This window comes from Diorhabda carinulata, chromosome 11 (assembly GCF_026250575.1).
Source record: "Diorhabda carinulata isolate Delta chromosome 11, icDioCari1.1, whole genome shotgun sequence".
NCBI classification, from domain to species: domain Eukaryota; kingdom Metazoa; phylum Arthropoda; class Insecta; order Coleoptera; family Chrysomelidae; genus Diorhabda; species Diorhabda carinulata.
Genome location: NC_079470.1, coordinates 37,127 through 57,312, shown reverse-complemented (window position 1 = coordinate 57,312; position 20,186 = coordinate 37,127). Strand labels below are relative to the sequence as shown.

Sequence of the window (20,186 nt, the reverse complement as noted above, 5' to 3'; positions counted from 1 at the left end):
TGGGGAATGAACAATACCATTAATGGAAGTACAGGGTACACCCCACACACATTAATGTTTGGTTTTGATAAATATCGTCACGGAAATTTAGATGAAAAAGATATCCACACCGAAAATAGGCAAGCAATCGCAGAAAAAGCCAAAACAAGAATGGACTTACAAAGCAAAAAAAATGCAGAAGCAGTTTAACAAGAAAAGGAAAGAAAACACTAAATACAGTGTAGGAAGCTTGGTTCTATAGCAAGGATATAAAAAAGACACTAAAGATGTCAGTCGCAAGACAGGTGACAAATACGGAGGGCCCTACAAAGTAACGAAAGTTCTAGGAAACGATCGATACGAAATTGTGGCTCTAAAAGGAATGAAAGGTTACCAACGATACACTGCAGTTGTAGCTGCAGATGCAATAAGAGAATACAAATTAACGGATGAGTTAATTGATTTATTGGAGTCTTAATTAATTAACCTAAAAATGGAACACCATACCACATAAAAGAAAAAAAAAACAATAAAACAAAGGTATTAAAGTGAAAGTGGATCACCACATAATGGAACACCATAACGCACGAAAAATAATTGTTAAATATATAGTACACATTTATCGACTTAAAAAAAACATTAAAAAAAATGGTTTTTTTTCAGCACTAAGAGGAAGTAACGACCCGATCTTCGCGAGGACGCGCGGGAAAACAGGATGGCCGAGTATGGACGCTTCCACATTAGGCGACACGACAACGACAACAATGCCGACACGATATTCGACAGTTGATTTACACATTCAACGACACGGTACATGCAATTATTGTGTGTCGTTCATAATGGCAGGACTCAACAAATTTCATTTACTATATATATTATATTTGAGGCGCAAAAAACGATGCAAGCAAAGGAATTTATGGGTACATCCAATTATTAAAGTGCGATATTTAGAGGGTGCTTATTATAACAATAACCTATTAATAATTGGTTTATTAATTACAATACTTATTATATACCAATGATGACGAGATATTGTTCGAGAAGGAACCTATCAAGGACCACATACCTTTTTAGTTACTAAAGGATTACGTTGAGGGATAATTTTATTTATTACATCTGAAGTATTTTTTTTTATTTCTTTTCTTGTGGATTTTTTCATAGATCATTAGCACCTAGAATTGAATTAGAACTATTATGACCTCCTAAAGGTATCCAAACATTTAATCCAATTGAAATTCCTCTGTTTAACACTTTAATTTTATTAACATCAGGCCTAACAGTAATATAAACTCATCACAGATTAATAGAAAATAATTTCACACAAGGACTTCAAGGACTAATTTTTTACAGTTATTTTAGGAATCTTTTTTACAATTCTACAAGGTTATGAGTATATCAAAGCCTCTTTTTCAATTGCTGATTCCTTCTTTTTTTATAGCAACAGCATTTCATGGATTACTCATTATCATTGGAACAACATTGTTATTAATTTGTACAATTCGTCAATTTTTAAACCATTTTTGTTGATGTAGTATGATTATTCTTATACATTTCTATCTATTGATGAGGTAGATAATTTATATAATATAAAAATTATATTTGACTTCCAATCAAAAAATCTAGAATCTAGTATAAATAATTAAAATTTTAATAAGATTAATAATAATAATTTAATTTTAATATTACTAACAATTGTTTTAAATTTAATTTCTAAAAAAAGATATTATGACCGAGAAAACAGAAGTCCTTTTGATGTGGATTTGACCCCAAAACTTTAGCTCGTCTTCCCTTCTCTCTACATTTTTTTTGATGCAATTATTTTTTTTTCGATGTTAAAATTACTTTACTTTTACCATTAATTATAACAATAAAAATTTCTAGTATTATGAAATATTCAATAATTTTAATCATCTTTATTTTTATTTTATTATGAGGGCTATATCATGAATGAAACGAAGGAGCCTTAAATTGAATTAATTAGGATAATAGTTAATTATAACATTTAAGTTGCATTTAAAAATTATTGAATTATTCAATTTATCTTAAATAAGAAGCAAAATATTGTATTTAGTTTCGACCTAAAAGTTTGATTTATAAAATGCTTATTTTTAATTCTCCAATTAAAGAAATAAGAAATTCAAGAATAAGCTTCTAACTTAATTCTTAAGCAATGAAATTTTGTTTTTATTTCTGTTTATATAGTTTAAAAAAACATTACATTTTCATTGTAAAATTAGATTTTTCTTATAAATACTTAAAAGTCTTTGACTTCCTTAATTTCTTCAAAATTACACTCTTTATAAGCTATTTAAGTAAATATTTAATAATAAAAACATTAATCAAAAATTAATAATAATAAATAAATTTTTAAATGATTAATTGAAAATAATTGTATAAAAGTTAACATTTTTAAATTTTTTGCTATTTGTTGACCTCCATAATATTCTAATCAGCCCTGATCAAAAATTTTTGTATATAATTTTCCTATAAATAATGGTAAATAATTTACCCCTAATGTAGACAAATAAGGCATATTTCATATTATTCTTATAAACAACCTTGAAATTAAAAATTTTAATGTTAATAACTGATAAGAAAGTTTAAATTTAGCCAATTCATAGCCTAACCATCTTCCAATCGTAATTACAAATAAAGTTAATATTTTTATAAAAAAGCTAGAAAAATAAAATAAGGGGTAGAAAAAAGTAACCATGAAAATAGTCTTCCACTAAAAACTACAAATAAAATTAATCCTCTCATTCCTTTTAATATAATTATTCTTCCTTCTTGAATCATATGTAAAGATATAAAATTAAAAGTACCAATTATTGAATAATAAGTTAAACGAAATCTATAAGAAACTATTAATCCAATTGAAATATAAAAAAATTAAATAAATATAAATATTTAAATAATTTTTTGATATAAATTCAACCACTAAATCTTTAGAATAAAACCCTGATATAAAAGGTAATCCACATAAAGATAAATTAGAAATATTCAAATAAGTACATGTTAAAGGTAAATGTTTTACTAAACCACCTATAAAACGAATATCTTGACAATTAAATAAGTTATGAATAATATTGCCTGCACATATAAATAATAAAGCTTTAAATAAAGCATGAATTAATAAATGAAAAAGTGCTAATTTATATTCTAAAATTTATATTCTAAAATTCTGCTAAAATAGATACAATTAAACCTAATTGTCTTAAAGTTGATAAAGCAATATTTTTTTTAAATCAAACTCAAAATTAGCCCTAATCCTGACATAAATATTGTTATTGATGAAATAAATAATAAAATTATTATTAAATTATTACTAAATGAAAAATTAAAGCGAATTAATAAATAAACACCAGCAGTAACTAATGTAGAAGAATGAACTAAAGAAGAAACAGGAGTAGGTGCAGCTATAGCTGCTGGTAACCAAGAAAAAGAAATTTGGGCTCTTTTTGTTATTGCAGCTAAAACTACTAAATACCTAATTAATTGTATAATATAATCCCCTTTTTTAATTTCTAAAAAAAAATAAAATTTCATCTTCCAAAATTTAATATTCAAGCAATTGATATTAGCAATGCTACATCACCAATTCGATTCCTTAAAGCTGTTAATATACCAGCCCTAAAACTTTTTAAATTTTGATAATAACTAACTAAACAATAAGAAACTAAGCCTAAACCATCTCAACCTATTAAAATAGAAATTAAATTTGGTGAAATAATTAATAATATTATAGATAAAACAAATATTACAACCAATAAAATAAATCGATTTGTATAAATATCCACGGCTATATATTTTTCTCTATAGAAAATTACTATAGAAGAAATAAATAAAACGAAGCTTATAAATAATAAAGATATCCAATCTATTAAAACAACAAAATAAATATTAGTAGAATTTAATATTATAAAATTAAACTCTAGAATATAAGATAAATTTATAATCAATAAATATAATGAAGAGCCTAATAATATTATTCTCAAATATAAAAATATTACGAAATAAATATAATAAATAAAACGAATCAAACCTCTATTAAATATATATAATCCTGGATAATATTGACCATATTGAGTATATGAATACAAAAATAATGAAAAGACAGCTCTAAAAAATGATATTAAAGATAAAAATAATATACTAAATAAACTAAAAGCTAAAATTCTATTGATTATTATAATTTCTCTTATTAAATTTAATGAGGGTGGAGCAGCTATATTAGAAGAAACTGATAAAAATCAAATTAACCTTAAATTAGGTTAAATATTTAATAAACCTTTATTTAAATATAGTCTGCGACTATGTATTCGCTCATACGAAATATAAGCTAAACAAAATAAACCTGAAGAACATAAACCATGGGCTAATATTATTAATAAAGCCCCCCATAATACCCAATAATTCAAAGTTATAACCCCAGCTAAAACTAAACTTATATGAGAAACAGAAGAATAAGCAATTGAAGATTTTATATCACTTTGACGAATACAAATTAAAGAAACATTAAAACCCCCTAATAAACAAATTATTATAAAAAAATATTAAAATTTATTAAAAATTGTTTAAAAATAAGTATAAACCGTAAAAGTCCAAAACCTCCTAATTTTAATATAATTGCCGCTAAAATTATTGAACCAGAAATAGGGGCTTTAACATGCGCCTTAGGAAGTCATGAATGTAAAAAAAAATATTGGAATTTTAACAAAAAAAACCATATTAATGCATAAAAATATAAAAAATATGATAATTCTAGATTTATACAAACAAATATAGTTAAATAATATTTTTCTCTTAAATAAAAAAATATAATTAACATAGGCAATGATATTAATAAAGTATAAAATAATAAATAAATACCAGCCTCTAAACGCTCACGCTGATAACTTCAACCTATAATTAAAATTAATGTAGGAATTAACCTAATCTCAAAAAATAAATAAAAAATGAATAAATTTAATGAAGAAAATGTTAAATAAAGACTTAATAACAAAATAACTAAAATTATTTAAAATAAATTATAATATTCATTATTAAAATACAATTTTACCCTTGCTAAAATTATTGAACTACAAATTCAAAAACTCAGTAAAATTAAACTATAAGATAATATATCCAACCCTAAAAAATACGAAATACTAAAAAGTTGAAAAAACCCTCTATAATTAAAAATGAATCTAAAAGATGAAATAAAAAAAATAATTGTATTAATCAAAAATTCTTAAAACTTAAAGGAATCAATATTAATAACCCTAATAAATATATTATCATAAAAAAGAAAAAGTTGTAATATAATCATTACCATGAACACGAACTATTAAAATTAATATAGATAATCCTAATGCGCCTTCACATACTCTTATTGTTAAATAAATTATAGAGAAAAAATACTCATAAGTTATATTTCTTAAATATAAAAATAATCTAAAATATAAAGAAATAACAATAAATTCTAACCTTAACAATATTATTAACAAATGTTTTCGATTTAAAACAAATATCAAACCACCAGAAAAAAATATAATTATTAATAAATGTATTCACATTAAAATTTTAATTATTTAAATAAAATATTGGTCTTGTAAACCAAAAACAAGGTTTCTTTTAAAACTTCAGATATAAATAATATTCATCTTTAATCTCCAAAATTAATATTTTATTTAAACTAATATCTGATATAATTATATTTTTCTCTGTATTATTTATACTATCTTTAATATTCATTTTTATAAGTCATCCCTTAACTTGTGGATTAATACTTTTATTACAAACTTTAACAATTGCTATTACTAGTAGCCTCCTCAGCCTATATTCTTATATTTTATTTTTAATTAGAGTTGGAGGAATATTAATTTCATTTATTTATTTAACAAGAATTGCCTCTAATGAAAAATTTAAATTTAATTTCAAATTATTATTGATTATTACATTAACAATAATTTTATTGACCATTTTAATATTTCTAGATCATTATTATATAAATATTATAATACAAACAATTGAAACAAAACCATTAAATTTAAATAAAAACCTAAATTAATCTATAATAAAATATTTTAATGTTCCTAATTATTTAATTATAATTATAATAATAATTTATTTATTCATTACTCTAATTGCTACTGTAAAAATTACAAACTTTTTATATGGGCCACTACGACAAATAATCTAATGAAAATACCCTTACGAAAAAGAAACCCATTATTAAAAATTATTGATAACTCATTAATCACATTTCCAACTCCATCAAATATTTCATATATATGAAATTTTGGCTCCCTACTAAGAATTTGTTTAATAATTCAAATTTTTACAGGATTATTTTTAGCAATACATTATTGACATAATTTTGAATTAGCTTTCAATAGAGTTGCTCACATTTGTAGTGATGTAAATTATGGATGATTATTACGAACTTTACACGCAAATGGAGCTTCTTTTTTTATTTGTTTATATATTCATATTGGACGAGGAATCTACTATAGATCATATAACATATTAGAAACATGAATAATTGGTGTAACAATTTTTTTTTACAATAGCAACTGCCTTTTTAGGATATGTTTTACCTTGAGGACAAATATCTTTTTGAGGTGCTACTGTTATTACTAATCTAATATCTGCAATTCCTTACTTAGGAAATATACTAGTACAATGAATTTGGGGGGTTTTGCAGTTGATTATGCAACTTTAACACGATTTTTTATATTTCATTTCATTTTACCATTCATTATCTTTGCTTTTATAATTATCCACTTATTATACCTACACCAATTAGGATCTAGAAATCCAATTGGTACTAATAGTAATATTGACAAAATTCCTTTTCATCCTTATTTTATCTTTAAAGATATTTTATGAGCTCTAATTATAATTTTTTTATTAATCTTTTTAACTTAGAGAAATCCTTACTTATTAGGAGATCCTGACAATTTTACTCCTGCTAACCCTTTAGTAACTCCTGTCCATATTCAACCTGAATGATATTTTTTTTGGCTTATGCTATTTTACGTTCAATCCCTAATAAATTAGGAGGAGTAATTGCATTAATTATATCAATTGCTATCCTATATTTACTTCCATTTATTAATAATAAAAAATTTTTAAGATCACAATTTTATCCACTAAATAAATTTTTATTTTGAACATTAGTATCTATTATTATTTTATTAACGTGAATTGGAGCTCGGCCAGTTGAAGACTCTTATATCTTAACAGGTCAAATTCTTACAATAGTTTATTTTCTTTATTATTTAATTAACCCAATTACTTCATACTTTTAAGATTCTATTATTTTTAAATAGTTAATGAACTTGTATAAGTTTATATTTTGAAAATATAAAAAAGAGATTAAAATTCTCTATTAACTTATACTAAAAATAATTAACTAAATTATAAGAATAAAAAAAAATATTCTTATTCTACAAAAAAAAATTAAATAATTTATTGAAATAGGTAAATAACCCTTTCAAGCTAAATATATTAATTTATCATAACGATAAAGAGGTAAAGTCCCCCGAATTCAAAGTCAAAAAAAAGATAAAAAAGATAAATTTAAAAAAATATATATAGCTTATTAAATTTGCCCCTATAAATAAAAAAACACATATTATTCTTATAAACAAAATATTTCCATATTCTGCTAAAAAAATTATAGCAAACCCTCTCCTTTAATATTCAACATTAAATCCTGAAACTAACTCTGATTCCCCTTCAGCAAAATCAAAAGGAGTACGATTAGTTTCAGCTAAACTTGAAACTAATCATATAAAACATAATGGTAATAATAAATATATAAATCAAATAAATTCTTGATATTTAATTAAATCAATTAAATTTACACTTAAAATTAAAAATAAAAAAGATATTAAAATTGAAGCTAGTCTTACTTCATAAGAACTTCTTTGTGCTACTGAACGAAGTCTGCCTAATAATGAATAATTAGAATTTGAAGACCAGCCAGCTAATATAATTGTATAAACACTTAAACTTGAAACAGCTAAAAAAAAATAAAATTGTTAAATTAAACCTAATATTAATTCTAATAAATGGTATACATATTCATATAAATAAAGATAATAATAAAATGAAAATAGGCGATAAATAATATAAATTAAAATTTGCTATAAAAGGATAAGTTTGCTCTTTACTAAATAATTTAATAGCATTTCTAAAAGGTTGAATTAAATCAATAAATCCTACTTTGTTTGGGCTTTTACGAATCTGAATATACCCTAAAACTTTTTGTTCTAATAATGTTAAAAAAGCAATCCTAATTAATACACAAATAATTAAAATTAATCTTGAAATTATAATTATTAAAAAATCTTTTAATATCAAGTATTACAATTTGTAATATAAATAACATTTAAAGATTCTAAATCCATTGCACTAATCTGCCAAAATAATTATTTTAATTCAAAATATAAAAATTATTTTTTTCATTTGGTCCTTTTGTACTAAAAAGTTGAATTTAATTAAAGATAGAAACCAACCTGGCTTAAACCGGCTTTAACTCAAATCATGTAAGATTTTAAAAGTCGAACAGACTTAATTAATTAGCTTCTGCACCAATTATAAATTTTAATCCAACATCGAGGTCGCAATCTTTATTATCGATTGAACTCTCTAATAAAATTACGCTCGTATCCCTAAGGTAATTTTATCTTATAATCCAAATATTTGGATCAATTATTTATTAATTAATATAAAAATAGAAAAAATGTTTATTAAATTTTTTTATCACCCCAATTAAATAGTTTTTAAATATAAAAAAATTGATTCTAAATCATTTATAAAACAAATTATAAAACTCTATAGGATCTTCTCGTGTTTTAATATTATTTAAGCTTTTGAACTTGAATAAAATTTCACAAAAATTAAATAGAGACAGTATTTTTTTCATTCAACCCTTCATTCTAGCTTTGAAACCAAAAATATATTAATTATTAATAATATAAAAATATTAAAAAATATTTATATTAATTAATAAATAAATTAAATTTTTTTCTTAAAAAACTAGATGTGTTTAAAAACGAATAACATTTCATTACAAAAAAATATTTAAAATTATTTATTCCACAATGAAAATTTTAATTTTTTAGCTCTTTTAAATTCGAAAAAATTAAACATATAAATATTATTCAATAAACCCTAATACACAAGGTACAAAAAATTAATTTTTCTTTTTTTAATAATAAAATTTTCTTTCACAATACAATTTACTATAATTGAATAATTTTTTTCTTTTTTAATAATAAAATAAATTTTACTTAATTAAAACTTTTAACTTAAAAAAATAATAAAATTCTTATTTCAAATTAAATTGAATCTCACAATTAACTCTTTAATGTAACTAAAATACTTTTTAATCAAGCTCTAATTTGTATTCTAGACTCACTTTCCAGTAAATCTACTTTGTTACGACTTATTCCATATTAAATTAAAATGACGGGCGATATGTGCATATTTTAGAGGTAAAATCATTTCAATTAATTTGTTAAAATTACTATCAAATTCAAATATAAATTTTTAATAATAGAAATTATCCAAAAATATTTTTATTGTAACGCAATACTTCTTATATATAAATTGCACCTTGATCTGATAAATTTTATAATATTAAATTCTAAATATTTATAATTTTAATAAAATATTCAATTACGATGATATACAAACTAATAATATAAGTAAATTAAATCGTGGATTATCATTTACAGAACAGGTTCCTCTGAAAAGACTAAAATACCGCCAAAATTTTTAATTTTCAAGAACATTACTATTACTAATTTAGTATTAAATTTATAAATAAAATTTAAAATTTCACTTATTAAATTTTATATTAAAATTATTTCTTACAATTAATTTTTATTAATATAATTAAATTATATTATTTGTATAACCGCAACTGCTGGCACAAATTTTGTTAATAATACTTATTACTTTCAAATTTAAATTTCTTTAATATATAATTTTAATCACTGTTAAATTCTTCTGTAAAATAATTCACATATAATAAAAAATAACACCTAATTTGTAAGTTAAAATAAAACTTTTAAAAAATATTCACTTTTCCAACTGACTAAAATTAAAAACAAATTAATTCCAAAATTTATTTTTTAAATTTTAACCTAATATTTTAATTTACAATTATACGACTAATAATAAAATTACCTTCATATATGAGAACCAAATAATAATTTATAACCAAAAATATAAATTATATACATTTTAAAATTTTTAACAATTAACCTTCATTAAATAATCTAGCTTATCCCCATAAACTAGATTGACCTACACCCTTAATGTAAGCTATAAAATGATTAATTAAAATTTTTCAGTCTAATTTATCCCCATAAACTAGATTGACCCGCATCCCTGAATGCAAGTCATAAAATGATTAATTCAAATTTTTCAGTCTAATTTATCCCCATAAACTAGATTGACCTACATCCCTTAATGCAAGCTATAAAATGATTGATTCAAATTTTTCAGTCTAGTTTACCCCCATAAACTAGATTGACCTGCACCCCTTAATGCAAGCTATAAAATGATTAATCCAAATTATTCCTTTAATAAAATCAAATAAAAATATTTATCCTGCAGAAGCATCCTTAAAATACTTTATTACTCAAGCCTTAGCCTCTACTATTATCTTATTTACTGTAATTATATCATTAATCTCCTCTGATTATATCCCCAATAATTCTGACACTTGATTAATAATAATTCTTAATTCAGCAATATTAACAAAATTAGGAGATGCCTCCTTTCACTCCTGGTTTCCTGTAATAATAGAAGGACTAAATCAAACAAGCCTGAGAAAAATTATAGCTTATTCTTCAATTAATCATATTGGTTGAATACTTGCTGGAATATTAAATTCTAAGTTAATTTGGTAAGTATACTTTATTATTTATTTTTTAATTACTTTAAATATCGTTATTTTTTTATAAAATTAAATTTATTTAACCTAAATCAACTTTTTAATGCATTAAATGCAAATAAATTATTTAAACAATTTTTTATTTTAAATTTTCTATCTTTAGGAGGTTTACCACCATTTTTAGGATTCCTACCAAAATGAATTGTGATCAATAACTTAATTTTAAGTCAAATATACACTTTAAGAGTAATCTTAATTATTAATTGCACTATACTTTTATATTCGATTAACATTTTCCTCTCTAACTATTTTAATAGTGAAAATCTGGTTAAAGCAACAAAATTTAACAATTTCATTTTTCTACTCTTAAATGCATTTACTTTACTTAGCTTATGCCTTTGTACTAGGATCTTAAATATCTTATAAGGATTTTAGTTAAGTTAAATTATCAACCTTCAAAGTTGATATTATATTTGATCTAAGCCTTAAAAATTATTTACCTTTATATTTGCAATTTAATATCATACTTACATATACATATAAGGCTTGGTAAAAGAATATTAATATTAATAAATAAATTTACAATTTATCGCCCGAACTCAGTCATTTTACTGAATAAATGGTTGTTTTCAACAAATCATAAAGATATTGGAACATTATATTTTATTTTTGGGATTTGAGCTGGAATAGTTGGTACCTCCATTAGAGTACTAGTACTTACAGAATTAGGAAATCCCGGAACTTTAATTGGAAATGATCAAATTTACAATGTTATCGTAGCTGCTCATGCATTTATCATAATTTTTTTATAGTAATACCAATTATAATTGGTGGATTTGGAAACTGATTAGTTCCCTTAATAATCGGTGCTCCATAAATAGCATATCCCCGAATAAATTATATAAGTTTTTGAGGTGCAGGTACAGGATGAACGGTTTATCCCCTTCTTTCATCTAATATCGCACATGGTGGATCTTCAATAGACTTAGCTATTTTTAGTTTACATTTAGCTGGTATATCTTCAATTATTTTAGGAGCAATTAATTTTATTAATACAGTAATTAATATACGACCTAAAGATATGACATTAGACCGTATACCTTTATTTGTTTGAGTAGTTGTTAGTAGTTATTACAGCAATTCTTCTATTATTATCGCTACCAGTTTTAGCTGGGGCTATTATTATATTATTAACTGATCGAAATTTGAATATATCTTTTTTTGATATTGCCGGAGGAGGGGACCCAATTTTATACCAACATTTATTTTGATTTTTTGAACATACTAAAATTTATATTTTAATTATTCCTGGTTTTGTATTAATTTCTCATATTGTTAGACAACAAAGAAGAAAAAAAAGCTTTTGGTACATTAGGTTTAATTTATACCATAATAGCAATTGGACTACTAGGATTCATTGTATGAGCTCATCATATATTTACAGTTGGTATAGATGTTGACACCCGAGCTTATTTCACATCATCTACTATAATTATTGTAGCTCCTAGTGGAATTAAAGTTTTTATATTATTAGCAACATTTCATGGATTAAAAGCAACATTATGAGCATTAGGCTTTATTTTTTTATTTACAGTTAGAGGATTGACAGGAGTTGTCATAGCTAACTCTTCAATCGATATTGTTTTAAATGATACTTATTATGTTTCAGCTCATTTTCATTATGTTCTTTCTATAGAAGCTGTATTTGCTATTTTAGCAGGTATTGTTCAATGATTCCCTTTATTTATAGGTTTAACTTTAAATAATTTTTATTGAAAAATTCATTTTTTTAATATATTTATTGGAGTAAATTTAACTTTCTCTTCATAACATTTTTTAGGTTTAATAGGAATACCACAACGATACTCCGATTATCCTGATATTTTTACTCTATGAAATATTGTTTCATCAATTGGATCTTTAATTTCCCTTATTAGAGAAATTTTTTTTATTATTTATTTTTTGAGAAGCTTTCTCTATACAACGAAAAAGAATTAATTCATTAAGAATAAATCCTTCAATTGAAAGATTACAATTTCATCCTTCATAGCTAAGCATCTAAATTCAGGATCTGATAGTTAGATAGATCTATCAAGCTATTTCATATACTATATTAGGCAATTTATAGATTGGTGTTTTATAATTCAATTAGTAGAAATAGATAGAATATTAAGGGTTTGACTGTAAGCTATTCTAATATTTTGTTATTTAAAGATTCCAGAAAGTTTAGGAGTAACTGATTTTATATATGGTAAAGGTGTATAAATATATGGAATATTTCTATCAACGTGATTTTGAATATTGAATTTTGAAACCTATGAATTTAAAATTTTTACAACAATTAATACAATTCAAAACCACCAAAAATCTTAATTAATTATTGTAAGTAAAATATTAATTATTTTAATACATTTATATACATACATATATATTTCTTATATTATCTATAATATAAAAATGAATCGCAAAATGTGTTGGTAAGCGCATAACTCAACAACGCCTGGATCAATTTGGCCAAATCTTTTTTTAAAATGTTCGTTGAAGTTCAAGGATGGTTTTTACGGCGAGAAAAATTAGAATTATTGCTGGAAAAACCCTAAAAATAGCTCTTTTCTTTTTCCCATACAAATGATTTGTAACTAAAACGTAGTCAATTTGAGCACTCACTGTTGTCTAAGCAATGTAGGTGTGTTCCTAACGTCAAAGATCATATCTATCAAAACAATGTGTGTGTGTGTGCGTTGGAGCACAGAATACATAGTTGGAGGAGTTTAATGTCGCGTTCCGAAACTCGCGTTTCTTTTTTAAGGTGTGTTCCTAACGTCAAAGATCATATCTATCAAAACAATGTGTGTGTGTGCGTTGGAGCACAGAATACATAGTTGGAGGAGTTTAATGTCGCGTTCCGAAACTCGCGTTTCTTTTGTATTAGTTTCGGCACGCGAGATAAAATGCAGCAGTTTCCACGTCATTACATCAGTCAAACAAAAATCGCGTTAGCAACAGTGTTTTATTATTTTTAATATCCAAACAAAAACAATTCGTATGGCTAAAAAAAACAATTCGTACGGCTTAAAAGGATTTGACTTCAAGTCATATCAAATTAAAAAAAAAAAAAGTTGTCTGTTACCTAATCTACTGAGTTTGCTTTTGTCAACTGATACACGAAACAAATTCGTATATCGTGTTTTTTGCAGAGTGTTTAGTTAGTTAGTGTTTGGTTAGTTCGTGATTAGTGAAAAAATAATGTATATTTGATATGCCTCCTATAAGACGAAGCAATTTAGGTAGAAGAACCAGAAATGCTACAAACCAAGCTAATTACCGATCTAATCGTACTGCACAAGAACGTGACGACGGAAATGAACGTGAAAGAATTCGGATATCACAAACGCGTGAAGCGCGAGCGCGACATTCAACTAATAATCGCGCAAGTTTGAATCGAGCTGCTTTCAGTTACGATGTGTCAATTGACTACAGTAACTACCAATGTGTTGTTATTGGTTCTATGAACTCGGTTTGCTCACACTGTAAGGCATTAAAATACAAAAACGAAGCCAATGGATTGTGTTGCGCAAATGGTAAAGTGAAATTGATACCATTGGATCCACCACCAGAACCATTGTACTCATTGGTTTCAGGAATAGGAACAGATTCTATACACTTTTTGACACATATCCAACAATATAACAATTGCTTTCAAATGACTTCATTTGGGGCAACAAATGTAGTTCGGGAAAATTTTATGCCAACTTTCAAGGTATGTATTATAGCAGTTACTCATAATTATTTTAGCGAACAAAATTTTCTGTCACGAAAGTTAAGATGTGTCACTTATCTTCAATTTCTTAATCATTACGAAATATATCACTTAGTCACCATATTATATGGTGATTCAGTTTCAGTGACACTTTTATTATATTTTATATATTTGATAGATATTAGTTAAAACTAAATATATACTTTTTAAGATCAAATATTATTTAAGTTTGGTCACTGACAATCCATTAATTTATACCACACCATAATATTTTTCTTATTTACAGATACAAGGGCAAATATATCACAGATCAGGTTCACTGTTACCAGTGTCAGATAGCGACAACAAATTCCTGCAAATTTATTTTATGGGCAATTCACCACAAGAAATTGATCTGCGTTGTGCACATAACAATTTAGTAAAGAGGTCTATTATAGAACAATTACAAACTTTATTTCATCAACACAATCAATTGATTATATTGTTTAAAACTGCCCTGGATCTGATGCCATCCGATATTCACAAAATTGTAATCAGAGCTGATAAAACACCTGCAGGTCAACATACAAGACGTTTTAATGCACCAACTATTGATGAAGTTGCTATCGTTGTAGTTGGAGAAAACTTGGAATCCCGTGATATTGTTTTACATCGTCGGAATGATCAATTACAACGTATAAAGGAAACACCCGCTCATATGATGCACTGCAATATCCCATTATATTTTGGCAAGGTGAAGATGGCTACGATTTCTCAACAAAAATGATAAATCCCATTACAGGTAACTAAAATATTAGTTTTGCTATGGCGATAATATTTCAGTCATTATATTATGTATTTTAATTTTATATTTGAATGTTATTAAAACAAAATCTATTTACAGGTTCTGAAACCAACAAAAAAGTCAGTTCAATGAACTATTATTCATACCGCCTAATGATTCGGGAAAATGAAAATAATCACATATTGAAATGTCGGCGATTATATCACAAATATGTTGTTGACATGTATGTTAAAATTGAAACGGAGAGATTAACATTCATCAGGTTGAATCAAACCAAACTCCGATCTGAAGAGTATATTCACCTTCGAGATGCGATTAATACTGATGGAAATGCACAGAATGTCGGTCGGATGACTATTCTTCCAGCAACATACATCGGAAGCCCTCGGCATATGCACGAATATGCTCAAGATGCCATGTCGTATGTTCGTCATTATGGTACAGCAGATTTGTTTATCACATTTACATGCAATCCGCAATGGATAGAAATCAAGCAGGAGTTATTCTCTGGGCAATCACCCATTGATCGTCATGATATTACAGCCAGAGTCTTTAGACAAAAGTTGAAATCATTAATGGATTTCATCGTAAAACATAATGTGTTTGGTGAGACACGCTGCTGGATGTATTCTGTGGAGTGGCAGAAACGAGGATTGCCACATGCACACATTTTGATTTGGTTGGTTGAAAAGATAAGGCCAAATGAAGTTGATGCAGTGATATCAGCTGAAATCCCTGATGTACAAGTAGATCCTGGATTACATGAGGTAGTTATCAAACACATGATACATGGTCCCTGTGGAACTCTTAATCAAAATTCACCGTGTATGATGGATGGTAAATGTTCAAAAAGATATCCACGGACATTAATATCGGAAACAATTACTGGTAATGGTTATCCATTGTATCGTCGCAGATCGACAGCAGACAATGGAAAATCAACAAGATATTGAAATAGATAATCGTTGAATTGTTCCATATTCACCCATTTTATCAAAGACATTCAAAGCACACATCAACGTTGAATCTTGCCATTCAGTGAAATCAATTAAATACATTTGCAAATATGTAACCAAAGGGAGTGATATGGCTGTGATTGGAATTGGTGCAGAGAATTCCAATGATGAAGTTACCCAATACCAAATGGGCCGCTATGTCAGTAGTAATGAAGCAGTTTGGCGAATATTTTCTTTTCCTATTCATGAGAGACACCCTTCTGTTGTTCACTTAGCTGTGCATTTAGAAAATGGACAAAGAGTGTATTTTACAACACAGATCGCAGTACAAAGAGCTGCTCAGCCACCATCTACTACATTAACCAGTTTTTTTGAGACATGCCAAAACGATGATTTCGCACAAACATTGCTATATTCTGAAATGCCAAAATATTATACCTGGAATCAATCCTCAAGGAGATTTATACGACGGAAACAAGGAAAACCAGTTCCAGGATATACAGATGTATATTCCACCGATGCGATTGGCCGGATTTATTCAGTACATCCAAGCAATGATGAATGTTTTTATTTACGACTGCTATTAGTCAATGTACGTGGCGCAACATCATTCCAACAGTTACGAACTGTTGATGGTGAATTGTGTGGATCCTACAGAGAAGCCTGTCAACGTTTGCAATTACTTGAAAATGACGCTCATTGGGATCAAACTCTCAATGATGCTATAATATCATCACACGCTCATCAAATACGAACATTGTTTTCTATAATCATATCTACATGCTTCCCATCAAACCCAATTGATTTGTGGATCAAGTACAAAGATTATATGTGTGATGATATTTTGTATCAAATACGGAATAGAATGGGAAATCCAAATATACAAATCAGTGAAGAAATTTACAATGAAGCATTGATTTCAATTGAGGACATGTGCTTGATAATGTCAAACAAACTATTAATTCAATTAGGCCTGACCGCGCCCAATCGTCCAATGCATGACGCTTTTAACCAAGAGTTGCATCGAGAAAGACTGTATGATCTCAACGCTTTGAAAGAATTAATTCAAACAAATCTTCCACTGTTAAATGAACAACAGAAGTATGTATTTGAAACTCTTATGAAAGTAACAAATGATGGAACTGGAGGGATTTACTTCTTAGATGCACCTGGTGGTACAGGAAAAACTTTTTTGATTTCATTAATATTAGCAACAATTCGCTCACAAAATAAAATTGCACTTGCACTCGCTTCGTCGGGAATCGCAGCAACTTTGCTTGAAGGTGGTCGAACAGCCCATTCAGCACTAAAATTGCCATTAAATATGCAAAGCAATAAAACTCCAACCTGTAACGTTTCGAAGAACTCTGCAATGGCAAAGGTTTTGCAGCAATGTAAATTGATTGTTTGGGATGAATGCACGATGGCACATAAAAAATCTTTGGAGGCTTTAGACAGAACCTTAAAAGATCTACGGAGCAATAATAACCGATTTGGTGGTGCAATGATTTTATTAGCAGGAGATTTTCGTCAAACATTGCCAGTGATTCCACGATCAACGCCAGCTGATGAACTCAATGCATGTCTAAAGTCCTCCAATTTGTGGAAACATGTCAAAGTACTTCATTTAAGCAAGAATATGCGTGTCGAGTTGCAAAATGACCAATCTGGAAACATATTCTCTAAACAACTCATTGACATTGGTAATGGCAAATTACCTATAGACTTGTTGACTGGCTGCATTAACTTTCCTCAAAGTTTTTGTCAGTTAACTCAATCAAAAGATGAACTTATTCAGAAGGTGTTTCCAGATGTTTCTCAAAATTACAGAAACCATGATTGGTTGAGCGAACGAGCTATACTGGCTGCAAAAAACATAGATGTAAATGAATTAAATTTCAAAATTCAAGAACAAATTACAGGCGAATTGAGGATATATAAATCAGTTGATTCGGCTACTAATCAAGATGATGTAGTCAACTATCCACCGGAATTTTTAAACTCGCTGGATTTGCCAGGATTGCCACCTCACAATCTTCAATTAAAGGTCGGATCGGTGGTTATAATGTTGCGAAATATCAACCAACCGCGTCTTTGCAACGGTACACGGTTAGCGATAAAAAAATTACTAAACAATGTGATAGAAGCAACTATACTCAAAGGAAAGTGTAAAGGAGAAGATGTTCTCATACCGCGCATCCCAATGATTCCGACTGATGTGCCATTTGAGTTTAAACGACTACAGTTTCCAGTGCGGCTTGCTTTTGCTATGACTATAAACAAGTCCCAGGGGCAATCATTAAGTGTTTGTGGTATTAATCTAGAAAACCCATGTTTCTCACATGGTCAATTGTATGTTGCCTGTTCCCGTGTTGGAAAACCATCAGATTTGTTTATCTATGCGCCAGGTAATCAAACAAAAAACATCGTATACCACAAAGCACTACAATGATAATAATAATAATTATTTATGATTCACATGATTAACAATAAAGCGATTACTTACTTTTAAATCCTTATATATGTTTTATTTAATTATTTTTTATTCACAACGCCCTATCACCAGGGTGACGGTTCTGTTCAGGAGAATTTTTTAAAATACGTAGGCACAAAAACTGCCACATTACAAATCTTTTTGACAGGACGAAGTCTGTCGGGTCAGCTAGTATATATATATATATATATATATATATATATATATATATATATATATATATATATATATATATATATATATATATATATATATATATATATATATATATATATATATATATATATTTATTTCTTGGACCTTTGATATATGTCTATTCTTTTAAATGTTCTTGATTTTAGGTATCTTCTGTTTCAAAATTGGTTTTTATTCAATTTGAAAGATAATAAAAATAAATTTGACGTTTCGGCTTTTCTTTAAGTCTTTATCAAAATATGATATTGACACTGACAATTTGCGTATTTATATTGATCTATAGATTACCTTTATCATGAATATCAAAATAAAAAAAAATCAAATTAGAGCTTTGTTCTAATAGCAGTAATTAAATTAATTATTTGTAGTTTTATTAGAATTTACAAAATAGAGATATAAATTTTACTTAAATTATTAAGGTCTTTTTTATCATTAATAGCTTTTTCGTTCTTATGAATGTGAAGCATTTCTAAAAATATTCTTTTTCGTGTATTAGATTCTGTTTCAAGAATTTTTGAATCTTTATAATTGGATTTATGTTTTTGTATATTCCATGTTCGTTAATGCAGTTTTATTTTTTTTATTTATTACTGAAATGTCTATCCTATATAGACAGCCTCACAATTAGTACAAGGCACTTGATATATACATAATATTATTTCTTTTGTTATTTGGTATTTTAGATTTAAATTTAGTGAAATATTTGGATAACGTATTATGTTCTTTTTGACTTATACTAATATCATATTTATGAAAATACTTTGATAGTTTTTGGGAAAGTCCTTATACCTACTTATGGTAAGGAAAAATGTTTTATATTTTGATGTTTGGTTTCTGTTTTGTTTTTTAATTGATTGTAGTATCTGTTTATCCTTTTCCTGATTATGAACTTCTAATCAACTTAAGAGATTGCATTTTTCAATCTTCCAGTAAAAAAGGATCAGCAAAATCTACCCCAACATTTAAAAATGGAGAATAAACATTTATTCTAACATCCAGAAGATCACCCATCAAATATTGTAAACCTTTAGGTTGGGCTTCAGTGCAAATTACATATTTCTAGTAATTTTTCTACAGGCATTTCTAGACGAAATAGGCCAATATTTTTCTCTGACTGTATATAA

The 20,186-nt window shown here is 26.4% G+C and overlaps 3 pseudogenes; 2 read left to right on the top strand and 1 right to left on the bottom strand.

Moving 5' to 3' along the window:
- Positions 1–2,554: 2,554 nt before the first annotated feature.
- On the bottom strand, positions 2,555–4,380 carry LOC130899606 (NADH-ubiquinone oxidoreductase chain 5-like; annotated as a pseudogene).
- Positions 4,381–6,159: 1,779 nt separating this feature from the next.
- On the top strand, positions 6,160–6,972 carry LOC130899605 (cytochrome b-like; annotated as a pseudogene).
- A 5,187-nt stretch (positions 6,973–12,159) lies between these two features.
- On the top strand, positions 12,160–12,923 carry LOC130899604 (cytochrome c oxidase subunit 1-like; annotated as a pseudogene).
- The last annotated feature ends 7,263 nt before the right edge of the window (positions 12,924–20,186 follow it).